General features: G+C 45.1%; 1 long non-coding RNA gene across 1 annotated transcript in view; it reads right to left on the reverse strand.

The window, feature by feature from the left end:
• Positions 1-310: 310 nt before the first annotated feature.
• The window catches only part of LOC141773339 (uncharacterized), a 267,664-nt gene continuing 253,778 nt past the window's right edge, over positions 311-14,196 (reverse strand). Inside the window, exon 2 of the long non-coding RNA XR_012595087.1 lies at positions 311-345. This is a non-coding gene — a long non-coding RNA (uncharacterized LOC141773339). The remainder of the gene's footprint in view (positions 346-14,196) is intronic.

The following is a 14,196-nucleotide window of genomic DNA, read 5'->3' on the forward strand; positions in this document are numbered from 1 at the left end:
GAGAGAGAGACAGAGAGAGAGAGAGAGAGAGAGAGAGATTTTTTTTTTTGAATTTTAACAAAACTTTATTAAATATTCAAGATTTAAAAAAAAAGCTCAACAGTAGTTGAGGTTCAAAAACACCACATCATTAAAACAAGATTCACAGAATCCAAATCATGTCAATACCTTTCTGAAGGACAGCTCGTCATCTACAACCCGACAAAGCACATGTTTATAACACCATACACTGGAGAATCTTTCCAGATCCTTCATCATTCTGTAATAATTAAAATCTATTTTTAAACGAGCTTTCACCATTTTTACAAACACAAACACAAACACAGCATCATCATCCACCGCTTTCTCTATTCGGTTTCTCCTGCTCAGATACACGGCCATCTTTGCAGTCCCCAGAATGAAGTTAAAAAGATGGCATTTGTCTTTACTCTCCTGAGAGTACCTGTAGTCCAGAATGAAACTACCTTTACTCTCCTGAGAGTATCTGTATCCCAGAATGAAACTACGTTTACTCTCCTGAGAGTACCTGTATCCCAGAATGAAACTACGTTTACTCTCCTGAGAGTATCTGTATCCCAGAATGAAACTACCTTTACTCTCCTGAGAGTATCTGTATCCCAGAATGAAACTACCTTTACTCTCCTGAGAGTACCTGTATCCCAGAATGAAACTACGTTTACTCTTCTGAGAGTACCTGTATCCCAGAATGAAACTACATTTACTCTTCTGAGAGTACCTGTATCCCAGAATGAAACTACCTTTACTCTTCTGAGAGTACCTGTATCCCAGAATGAAACTACGTTTACTCTCCTGAGAGTATCTGTATCCCAGAATGAAAACACGTTTACTCTCCTGAGAGTATCTGTATCCCAGAATGAAACTACATTTACTCTCCTGAGAGTATCTGTATCCCAGAATGAAAACACGTTTACTCTCCTGAGAGTACCTGTATCCCAGAATGAAAACACGTTTACTCTCCTGAGAGTATCTGTATCCCAGAATGAAACTACATTTACTCTCCTGAGAGTACCTGTATCCCAGAATGAACACACATTTACTCTCCTGAGAGTATCTGTATCCCAGAATGAAACTACATTTACTCTCCTGAGAGTATCTGTATCCCAGAATGAAAACACATTTACTCTCCTGAGAGTATCTGTATCCCAGAATGAAAACACGTTTACTCTTCTGAGAGTATCTGTATCCCAGAATGAAAACACGTTTACTCTTCTGAGAGTATCTGTATCCCAGAATGAAACTACGTTTACTCTCCTGAGAGTATCTGTATCCTAGAATGAAAACACGTTTGGAGAAAACTTCCCCAAACAGTCCAAAAAGCTGTCCCAACATTGTGAACAGCGGCAGCAGTCGACAACACTCCATGAAACAATGAAAAACAGTCTCACGATGAGTGCAAAATGGACATTCATGACTGACATCAGAATTAATGACCGAGACAAAAGCATTCACAGCCACGATACCATGTATAACCCTCCACTGCAGGTCAATGGTGGTTTATACAGCGCTCTCCATTCAGGTCCAACACTGTCACTGAGACCTAAGTGAGCTCTCCATGGAGTGTCAGTTTTACCCTTTAATTTGTCCCTGTGCAAAACTTTGACAAAAGTTTTATACATTCATTTTCCTTTTGCATCTTGGAAAGAAAACTCAGAGGAACTCCCACTCTTTAAAAACAATCCTGTACAGTCCTTAAAATCTGGGAAAATGTTCACCGAAGGGAATACATCATTATCATCAGGTTTAACAGAGTCCGCTCACTAACTGTGAGAGCTTCTCTCCATCTATTGAGCAGAAGAGAGATAGCTCGAGTCGATTTCACCTCTAGTCGACAGGCAAGAGGAGCTGCATTGTCCAAGTTTGCACCTGCGAGCTGAACTACATGTCCCAGAGTCACCACATTAGACTCACAGAACCGCCTGAGCAGAGTCGGCCCCACCTGACAGACTGCACTGAAACGGGTCCCATAAAGAACTGGTTCCTGGAGCAGCCAGTACATTGAGCTGTGATGTCCCAGCCTTTTTTTATTAAGGAGGCTCCACACCTCAAACAGTCCACGATAGAAAACTGGTAATTCCTTGATGTCAGTCTGTTTTAAGTCCATCAGAAACAAAGATCTGTTCAGTCCCAGTCCACCTAGCTGACTCAAAATGGTGCAAGCCAGCGGCCTCCACACTAAATCAGCAGGACCACACAGGAACCTTTGTAGGAACTGGAACCGGAAGGTAGCCCCCCTGCTGCTCAGATGGATCAGGCCCTGTCCTCCGTCATCCTTCGGCAGATACAGCACACTCTGAGGCACCCAATGCAGTCCGTCCCAGAAGAAGTTCACAAGAAGAGCCTGGATCTTTGACAGCAGATCAGGTGGGGGATCAACACATGACAGGCGATGCCATAAAGTGGACGATACCAAATTATTAATGATGAGGACTCGACCTCTGTATGACATTTTGGTTATAATCCACTTCCACTTTGCTAAACGACCTCTGACCTTCTCAAGAACATTTTCCCAGTTTTTAAAAACAAATGATTGATCACCTAAAAACACTCCCAAATATTTCAGCCCCTCCGTCTTCCAAATCAACCCCCCAGGCAAACTGAGCTTCTTCTCTAGTCCACCAACACTGAGAGCTTCACTTTTGTCCCAGTTAACTTTAGCTGAGGATATTGAGCCAAACTGAACAACGTTTTTTTCCAACGTGTCAATATCCTGTTGGCTGTCCACCAGGATGACCACATCGTCTGCATAGGCTGACAATTTTAAAGGTGTATTGCAACCAGGAATAATCAGCCCTTTAAGATCAGATCTAAGTTTGTTCAACAACGGCTCGATGGCTAGAGAATATAACATGCCAGAGAGGGCGCAGCCTTGTCGAACTCCCCTTTGAACATGAAACGGAGCGCTCAAACCACCATTGATTTTGAGGACGCTCTGAATGTCACAATATAAAACCTTAACTGTATCAATAAAACCAGGACTAAAACCAAAGGCACTCAACGTGAGCCATAGATATTCATGCTCGACACGATCAAAAGCTTTTTCTTGATCTATTGATATAAATCCAGCTTTGAGGCCAAACAGCTTACATATCTCTAAAAGGTCTCGAACCAAAATAATGTTATCAGTGATCAGCCTGCCCGGTACACAGTAGGTCTGATCACACTGAATCACCTGTTCCATCACTCTGCTCAGCCGCGTTGCCAACACCTTAGAGAGGAGCTTATAGTCAGAGCAGAGCAGAGACACGGGCCTCCAGTTTTTAATGAACTGCAGGTCACCTTTCTTCGGCAGTAATGTAAGGACCGCTCTCCTGCAGCTAAGCGGCAGATGTCCTCCGGCAAGACTGTCACTCAGTACTGCCAGCAGATCCCCCCCCACCACCGACCACAAAGACTTATAGAAGTCAACAGGTATTCCATCGATTCCAGGAGCTTTCCCACTTTGCATGCTCTGCAGAGCAGCATAAAGTTCATCAGATGAGAGAGCTGCTTCCAACTCCATGTTACTCTGCTGTTCAACCTGAGGAAGACCAGCACAGAAGCTGTGAAACACAGCCTGCTCCTCTCTGTGCTCACATTTGAACAGGTTACTGTAGAAGCTGACAGCATGTTTACGGATTGCAGTGTGATCAGACAGAACCTGCCCAGTGTCAGACCTTAAACTATGAATGAACCTTTACGCTCGAGACCAAAGACAAAATGTGATGGGACATCCATTTGGTCTACATTCTGAAAGCGGGACCTAACCAGAGCCCCCTGAGCTGAGACACTCAGCAGGTTGGCTAACACACACTTTTTGACTTCAAGTGTCTCAATGTGTCGTTGGTCTCTTGTGGTCTCAGCTAAGTCTCTGAGTTCCTCCACTTCAGACTCCAGAGCTTTCACTGAACTAGTCAAGGTTCTTGTGACATTCTGAGTGTACTGTTGACAGAACTGTTTGATTTGGACCTTTCCAAAATCCCACCACTGCTGTAAAGACACAAAATCATGTTTCATATTTTGGTGATTTTTCCCAAAAAAACTAAAAGTTTCTCTGAAGTTCTTCTCCTCCAGTAAAGCCGTGTTAAAATGCCAATAAGCACTACTGGGTTTTACACATTTTATAAAAACAGAGGCTGTTACAAGCGAGTGATCAGAAAAGCCAACAGGGCTGATCAAACACCTTTTAAAAACATTAAAATGATGCTTAAAACAATAAAAACGATCAAGCCTGGCCATAGACAGTAAATGATCCTTAACATGTGTCCAGGTGTCTCTGTTTGTTGTGAAAGCCTCTCCACACATCACACAACTCCTGAGCCTCCATGAGAGGCAGCGTGAGGCTCTGCATGGTTCCTGTCTAACCTGCTGTCCTCAGTGCAGTTAAAGTCTCCACCGATGAAGACATATTCTTCACTGTTACACTTCTCAATCACCTCGTTTAAAACATCTAGAAACACGAGTCTCTCCGCTCCCACAACTGGAGCATAAATATTAATAAATACCATCTTTACATTTTCATACACTGCTCTTACTTTTAACAGACGACCTTTAAGAACTTCTTCACATTCTACCGACTGAGGAATAAAGTTTTTGGAAAAAAGAATTCCAACACCACAACTGTTACTGGTTTTATGAGTTAAAAAGGTTTCACCAGTCCATTCTGTCCTCCAGTCAGCCTCGTTATCAGAGGTACTGTGTGTCTCTATATCATCACCAGTCCATTCTGTCCTCCAGTCAGCCTCGTTATCAGAGGTACTGTGTGTCTCTATATCATCACCAGTCCATTCTGTCCTCCAGTCAGCCTCGTTATCAGAGGTACTGTGTGTCTATATCATCACCAGTCCATTCTGTCCTCCAGTCAGCCTCGTTATCCTCAGTACTGTGTCTCTATATCATCACCAGTCCATTCTGTCCTCCAGTCAGTCTCGTTATCAGAGGTACTGTGTGTCTATATCATCACCAGTCCATTCTGTCCTCCAGTCAGCCTCGTTATCAGAGGTACTGTGTCTCTATATCATCACCAGTCCATTCTGTCCTCCAGTCAGCCTCGTTATCAGAGGTACTGTGTCTCTATATCATCACCAGTCCATTCTGTCCTCCAGTCAGCCTCGTTATCAGAGGTACTGTGTCTCTATATCATCACCAGTCCATTCTGTCCTCCAGTCAGCCTCGTTATCAGAGGTACTGTGAGTCTCTATATCATCACCAGTCCATTCTGTCCTCCAGTCAGCCTCGTTATCAGAGGTACTGTGTCTCTATATCATCACCAGTCCATTCTGTCCTCCAGTCAGCCTCGTTATCAGAGGTACTGTGTCTCTATATCATCACCAGTCCATTCTGTCCTCCAGTCAGCCTCGTTATCAGAGGTACTGTGTGTCTATATCATCACCAGTCCATTCTGTCCTCCAGTCAGCCTCGTTATCAGAGGTACTGTGTCTCTATATCATCACCAGTCCATTCTGTCCTCCAGTCAGCCTCGTTATCAGAGGTACTGTGAGTCTCTATATCATCACCAGTCCATTCTGTCCTCCAGTCAGCCTCGTTATCAGAGGTACTGTGTGTCTCTATATCATCACCAGTCCATTCTGTCCTCCAGTCAGCCTCGTTATCAGAGGTACTGTGAGTCTCTATATCATCACCAGTCCATTCTGTCCTCCAGTCAGCCTCGTTATCAGAGGTACTGTGTGTCTCTATATCATCACCAGTCCATTCTGTCCTCCAGTCAGCCTCGTTATCAGAGGTACTGTGAGTCTCTATATCATCATCAGTCCATTCTGTCCTCCAGTCAGCCTCGTTATCAGAGGTACTGTGTCTCTATATCATCACCAGTCCATTCTGTCCTCCAGTCAGCCTCGTTATCAGAGGTACTGTGTGTCTCTATATCATCACCAGTCCATTCTGTCCTCCAGTCAGCCTCGTTATCAGAGGTACTGTGAGTCTCTATATCATCATCAGTCCATTCTGTCCTCCAGTCAGCCTCGTTATCAGAGGTACTGTGTGTCTATATCATCACCAGTCCATTCTGTCCTCCAGTCAGCCTCGTTATCAGAGGTACTTTGTGTCTCTTGTATAAAAATAACATCCAACTTTTTAATAGAACACAGCTTGAAAAGAGAAGCCCTTTTCCCATCATCCCTTGCTCCATTTATGTTCAGGCTTCCTATTCGTATGTCCCCCATGGCATAGAAAAAAAATTGTAAAACAAAAGCAAGTGAACAAAACAAGAAAAAAAAGGAATATCTATCAGATTTATTCATCATCTTTGAACTGTTTTTTGATCTTTTGAACTATTTTCTTTATACGGTAAGTCTCCTGGTCAGTGAATCAACAAAGAGCTGTAAATCAGGGAAGACGCTTTCAACTCTAACATTCCTGAGTCCCTTAGTGTCCTGCAGGAACGTCTTAATACTGGTTAAAGAGTAGACACTCCTCTTGTGAGTCCACGTCTGTGAGGAAGCTAGAGACTCCACATCACTCTCCTCATCACCTTCACTCTCACCTGACTGCAGGCTGAGCTCACTCTGAGGAGAGGTCTTCTTCACTTTACCAGACGACTGACCCTCGTCACTAGTCACCTTCCTCTTCTTCACTTTACCAGACGACTGACCCTCGTCACTAGTCACCTTCCTCTTCTTCACTTTACCAGACGACTGACCCTCGTCACTAGTCACCTTCCTCTTCTTCACTTTACCAGACGACTGACCCTCGTCACTAGTCACCTTCCTCTTCTTCACTTTACCAGACGACTGACCCTCGTCACTAGTCACCTTCCTCTTCTTCACTTTACCAGACGACTGACCCTCGTCACTATTCACCTTCCTCTTCTTCACTTTACCAGACGACTGACCCTCGTCACTAGTCACCTTCCTCTTCTTCACTTTACCAGACGACTGACCCTCGTCACTAGTCACCTTCCTCTTCTTCACTTTACCAGACGACTGACCCTCGTCACTAGTCAGCTTCCTCTTCTTCACTTTACCAGACGACTGACCCTCGTCACTAGTCACCTTCCTCTTCTTCACTTTACCAGACGACTGACCCTCGTCACTAGTCACCTTCCTCTTCTTCACTTTACCAGACGACTGACCCTCGTCACTATTCACCTTCCTCTTCTTCACTTTACCAGACGACTGACCCTCGTTACTAGTCACCTTCCTCTTCTTCACTTTACCAGACGACTGACCCTCGTCACTATTCACCTTCCTCTTCTTCACTTTACCAGACGACTGACCCTCGTTACTAGTCACCTTCCTCTTCTTCACTTTACCAGACGACTGACCCTCGTCACTATTCACCTTCCTCTTCTTCACTTTACCAGACGACTGACCCTCGTCACTAGTCACCTTCCTCTTCTTCACTTTACCAGACGACTGACCCTCGTCACTAGTCACCTTCCTCTTCTTCACTTTACCAGACGACCGACCCTCGTCACTAGTCACCTTCCTCTTCTTCACTTTACCAGACGACCGACCCTCGTCACTAGTCACCTTCCTCTTCTTCACTTTACCAGACGACCGACCCTCGTCACTAGTCACCTTCCTCTTCTTCACTTTACCAGACGACCGACCCTCGTCACTAGTCACCTTCCTCTTCTTCACTTTACCAGACGACTGACCCTCGTCACTAGTCACCTTCCTCTTCTTCACTTTACCAGACGACTGACCCTCGTCACTAGTCACCTTCCTCTTCTTCACTTTACCAGACGACCGACCCTCGTCACTAGTCACCTTCCTCTTCTTCACTTTACCAGACGACTGACCCTCGTCACTATTCACCTTCCTCTTCTTCACTTTACCAGACGACTGACCCTCGTCACTAGTCACCTTCCTCTTCTTCACTTTACCAGACGACTGACCCTCGTCACTAGTCACCTTCCTCTTCTTCACTTTACCAGACGACTGACCCTCGTCACTAGTCACCTTCCTCTTCTTCACTTTACCAGACGACCGACCCTCGTCACTAGTCACCTTCCTCTTCTTCACTTTACCAGACGACTGACCCTCGTTACTAGTCACCTTCCTCTTCTTCACTTTACCAGACGACTGACCCTCGTCACTATTCACCTTCCTCTTCTTCACTTTACCAGACGACTGACCCTCGTTACTAGTCACCTTCCTCTTCTTCACTTTACCAGACGACTGACCCTCGTCACTATTCACCTTCCTCTTCTTCACTTTACCAGACGACTGACCCTCGTTACTAGTCACCTTCCTCTTCTTCACTTTACCAGACGACTGACCCTCGTCACTATTCACCTTCCTCTTCTTCACTTTACCAGACGACTGACCCTCGTCACTAGTCACCTTCCTCTTCTTCACTTTACCAGACGACTGACCCTCGTCACTAGTCACCTTCCTCTTCTTCACTTTACCAGACGACCGACCCTCGTCACTAGTCACCTTCCTCTTCTTCACTTTACCAGACGACCGACCCTCGTCACTAGTCACCTTCCTCTTCTTCACTTTACCAGACGACTGACCCTCGTCACTATTCACCTTCCTCTTCTTCACTTTACCAGACGACTGACCCTCGTCACTAGTCACCTTCCTCTTCTTCACTTTACCAGATGACTGACCCTCGTCACTAGTCAGCTTCCTCTTCTTCACTTTACCAGACGACTGACCCTCGTTACTAGTCACCTTCCTCTTCTTCACTTTACCAGATGACTGACCCTCGTCACTAGTCAGCTTCCTCTTCTTCACTTTACCAGACGACTGACCCTCGTCACTATTCACCTTCCTCTTCTTCTCTTTACCAGACGACTGACCCTCGTCACTAGTCAGCTTCCTCTTCTTCACTTTAGAAGAGTCTTCATCCACCAACATCTCACTTTCCTCCTCCAGAGAACATTCTGCCTCCTTCGTTTCAGTCTGTGTGTCGACTGTGTCACTATTAATACTGTCAGCATGTGATTGATCAGTAACCTCCACAACAGCACCTGAACCAGCAGAGACTGGACCAGCCCCCCGAGAACCAGCAGAGACCGGACCAGCCTCACCAGAACCAGCAGAGACCGGACCAGCACGGACTGGACCAGCAGAAACTGGACCAACAGAGACTGGACCAGTAAAGACTGGACCAGCAGAGACTGAACCAGCAGAAACTGGACCAACAGAGACTGGACCAGTAAAGACTGGACCAGCAGAGACTGAACCAGCAGAAACTGGACCAACAGAGACTGGACCAGTAAAGACTGGACCAGCAGAGACTGAACCAGCAGAAACTGGACCAACAGAGACTGGACCAGTAAAGACTGGACCAGCCCCCCCAGAACCAGCAGAGACCGGACCAGCAGAGACTGGACCAGCAGAGACTGGACCAGCAGAGACTGGACCAGTCGCACCCGAACCAGCAAAGACTGGACCAGCAGAGACTGGACCAGCCGCACCTGAACCAGCAAAGACCAGACCAGTAGAGACCGGACCAACTGCACCCGAACCAGCAGAGACCGGCCCAGCCGCATCTGGACCACCAGAACCCGAAACAGCAGCCTCAGAACCAGCAGCCCCTTGTTGCTCAGCTTCAGTCTGCTGTGTACTGTGTGTACTCTGAGTATTGTCTTTCTGTGTACTGTGTGTACTCTGAGTATTGTCTTTCTGTGTACTGTGTGTACTCTGAGTATTGTCTTTCTGTGTACTGTGTGTACTCTGAGTATTGTCTTTCTGTGTACTGTGTGTACTCTGAGTATTGTCTTGTTGTGTACTGTGTGTACTCTGAGTATTGTCTTGTTCTGGACTTACAGAGAGAGAGAGAGGAAATAGAGAGAGAGAGCGAGAGAGGGAGAGACAGAGAGACAGAGAGAGAGACAGAGAGACAGAGAGAGAGAGAGAGAGAGAGGGAGAGAGAGAGAGAGAGAGAGACAGAGAGAGAGACAGAGAGACAGAGAGAGAGAGAGAGAGAGAGGGAGAGAGAGAGAGAGAGAGAGAGAGAGAGCGGGAGAGAGAGAGAGAGAGAGAGCGGGAGAGAGAGAGAGAGAGAGAGAGCGGGAGAGAGAGAGAGAGAGAACACAAAAGAACCAACAAACAAAACCCAAACTAACAGAATCATCAGAAACAGGCCTGAGGTTCTGAGATATCCAGCCCTCCAAACTCACAAACACTATCCATCCATGGTGCTGAACCCACGCTTCAGGCACCCCTTGAGGCTAATCTGTGATTTGTAATATTGGGCTATATAGATATAATTTAAACTCTCTTAAGAACACATCAGCATGCTGGCAGGTCTCACTACAACCATCTCCAGGATAACTCAAGTAATCAGCCTCATCCTATTCAGCCTGGTTCATCTGGTATAACCTCTCCTTTCTATAGAATCTCTCTAGACTCTACAGAGCATATATATATACGTATATATATATATACTGTATATATATACATATATATGTATATATATATATATAGGTATATAACCTAATAACGGTGTAGGTGTAGCAAACATGCAGCTTGGACACGGATCCCCACGGATCAATACGGCAACATTTCCTCAAATCATTGGTCATTAGTGGTTTTATGGTTTTGTAAAGAATGAATTTGGGAGTTCACGACCCCCCTGTGGAGGTCAAAGGTCAAGATGTTACTACTATCACATTTTCTTATCCCCTCATATCAGCAGATAGATGGGAGCCATGTCTGAGTGTAACGGTCACATCGGCCCTCAGGGGAGAATCCAATGTGTGTGTGTGTGAGGAATTATGATAACAGATCCATGCTGTGTGAGTGTGTGTCGGGTATTTACTGAACATAATGCACACTATTTAATGTCATCCAAAAGTCTAGATTTGATTGAGATTAAATGCTATTTATCACATTTATCTCACACAAACAGCAGACAGACAAAGACTGCAGATAGCCGGTGAACACAGTGGAACATTTAGCAGCTAAAAGAATCCTCAAGAGCCGGTGGAGACCAAAACAGAGCTAAAAGAAGAGTGAACTTTGTGGGATGTTAATAAATCATATAGCTCTGTGCACTGGATGTATAAATAGCTAACATGTGAACAGTTTAAGTAGGCGTGGATATGTATATATATATAAATGATGTCAGGATCTTGTGTTTCTCAGCTTGTTTTTCTGCCTAATAAAATCCAATAATGCAGCTTTTGGAGTGTGGATTGACAGATTTGTAGTTTTGAGAAGAAACAATGCTGTTAATTACATTATTAATTAGGCATTTTTTGTATCTTGCATGAAAGAACTTTTAAAAGTGACTCTGCGGTGTAGATCTGAGGAGTCAACACGGGTCATGCAACCTAGCTGACCTTGTATGGTGCCTGGCTTCGTCTCAATTCAGAATCTTGATTTGGTGCTTAATTGTGACTCTGTGGTTTAGCAGAGACCGGCTACGGAGAAGAAAAGGTCTGAACTCATAATACTGACCTAGACTGGTAAAATAGTGACGAGTGAGTCCAGTAGAAACTAAACGTCCTCAGATGTGCTGGACATGAGGGAGCAGCGTTTGAGGATATTTGGGTGAAAAGCTTCCACCAAATGGAAAGTTAAGACATATGTATGGTCTATCTTCAGAAGAGTTAGAATATTCATAAAGTATAAGCTCAAAGCAGCAGCACTTTGGAGTAAAGAGTGTGCTGAATGTGCAGGTACAGGTAGATGAGTGGGAGGTGGAAGAGGGTTAGAGAGAGCTCAGAGTGCACAGGAAAGGGTTTGTCTTTCAATTAAAGAGTAAAAATAGGAGACAAGAGCTCTTACAGGCAGGAGGAGGAGGAGCAGGTAGAAATGGAAGAAGAAGAAATGTGTGAGTTGTTGTGAGCTGTTATATACTGAAAGAGGAGGAGAGGAAAAACAAGTTAAAAGATGGTGAGGAAGATAACTAAAGATATACTGTCGAAGACCACCAGCCGTGTCCTTTAAGGTATTAACAGAAGAGGCTGTATTCCTCCGTGGTTCATGATTTACTGTCTACTAAATATGAACTATTTGGTTGATTGAAACATCAAGACACAACATGCCAGTGAGGGTTAAACTAAATACTGGTGTTTTTAAGAAGTTCATCGTGAGGACACCAAGATGAGCAAGTTAGTTCTTACATGTGATTGGCTGATTCTGGACGGTGGTTATCACATCTGCACCCGGCTAAACAAGCACTGATTCTTATTATTAACATAGTGAGTGTTTCAGAGCCTTACAAGCAGCGGGGTTAGAAACGTGAAGATCATCTCAGACACCTCGGGGAGGCCGAAAGGGACCAGCTGAGGTGGTTCAACATCTGATCAGGATCCTCCTGGACGCCTCCCTCTGGAGGTTTTCTGGGCACGGCCAACTGGTAAGAGGTAGACTCAGGTGAGCTGATTACTGCCAGCTGTGTGGGTAGACTCAGGTGAGCTGATTACTGCCAGCTGTGTGGGTAGACTCAGGTGAGCTGATTACTGCCAGCTGTGTGGGTAGACTCAGGTGAGCTGATTACTGCCAGCTGTGTGGGTAGACTCAGGTGAGCTGATTACTGCAAGCTGTGTGGGTAGACTCAGGTGAGCTGATTACTGCCAGCTGTGTGGGTAGACTCAGGTGAGCTGATTACTTCATCACGCGTCATCGAGCCACGCGTCACACGTCATCATCGGGTCATCATCGCGTCACACGTCATCATCGCGTCACGCGTCATCATCGCGTCACACGTCATCATCGCGTCACGCGTCATCATCGCGTCACGTGTCATCACGCGTCATCATCGCGTCACGCGTCATCATCGCGTCACGCGTCATCATCGCGTCATCATCGCGTCACGTGTCATCACGTGTCATCATCGCGTCACGTGTCATCACGCGTCATCATCGCGTCACGCGCCATCACGCGCCATCATCGCGTCACGCGCCATCACGCGTCATCATCACGTCCTCGGGGTACAACACATGCAGTCAAATCTGGAAATTGAACCAACGGCAACGCACGACCGCAACTCCAGTTCCACTGCGCATGTGTTAAACCCCGTGACCCAGCCTCCTTTCCATAGGCCTTGGGACTGATGAGGAACAGGTGAGACGGATTAGGGCGGGGCAGACAATCAAAAAGGAGGGAAAACACACAAAGACAGGAAGTAAAACCAAACACGACACATGAGGATTGAACTTTCAAAATAAAACAGGAAACTGACCAAACAAAAACCCCAAGACCATGAAAGGTGTGTTTCTATCTACGAGAGAACTATATATATATTTATATATAAAATATGAATATTGAGTGTATTAATGGTGAACTCTGCATTGTGAGTCCTTCCGATCCCATTTGGAGTCAAATAGTCCAAGCAATAAAACAATGAGTCATACATAGCCATCGTTTGTTTATTCATTTCATATGCAGAGAAAAATATACATTTTAAAATTCAAGCTTCAGCAAAAAGTCTCTATGCATTGACAACAAGCCAGCTAGCATGGTAGTCCAGTCCGCCGTCTGCAGAACAGGAAACAGTACGTTTATGTCGCTACAGCCAGAGTGATGCCATTCAAACAGCTCCGTCACCGGACCCAACCAATCACAACCAAGATTACAATCCCACTGATTAGATATCAGTTCCTATTCAAACTGATAGAATTACATCACATTTGAGCCTTTAGCTGATGCTCGGACCTACAGTATAGTCCCGACCCCCAACGCCAGATAAGAAGCGTAGAAACCACTTCAAGTTTTGTGTTCACAGCCGAACTGTGTTAGCGGATTTGTGGTTGAAAAAAAGGTGAGGAGAAGTTTAAAAGTGGCGCCTCGACAGCAACAACATCAAAAAGTCCTCTTCATATTTGAGCCCTAAGAACTGTTTCATTTCATAACTCAGGCAGTGAGCAAAATGCGGTCCACAAGTAATACATAGATACATACCAGACAGTCTCCCGCACAGCAAAAAAACACTAATGCGACACTGTTCTTCTCTTTTCATAGCAATAATAGTAATAACAACAACATCAACATTGTTTTTTTTCTTCCTAGATTTGGATTTTCAAACAGGTTTTTCATTTGACATTCATGTGGTCTGTAAAATGTAAACGAATGAAAGGAATCTGCCTGCGTTCGGATGCACGGAGGTAACGATACGTACCATTACGGCTGGCGAGAAATACTTTTTATTTATACACCGAGAACAACCAGAGAAAGAGGTCGGGTTAAATGATGATCAGAACCATGTTTTATACTTTTACAGAAGAGTAATATTCAAACAGAATGATTATACAGAGCTAATGGACAGTATATTTAT

Source organism: Sebastes fasciatus, chromosome 8, assembly GCF_043250625.1.
Source record: "Sebastes fasciatus isolate fSebFas1 chromosome 8, fSebFas1.pri, whole genome shotgun sequence".
NCBI lineage: Eukaryota > Metazoa > Chordata > Actinopteri > Perciformes > Sebastidae > Sebastes > Sebastes fasciatus.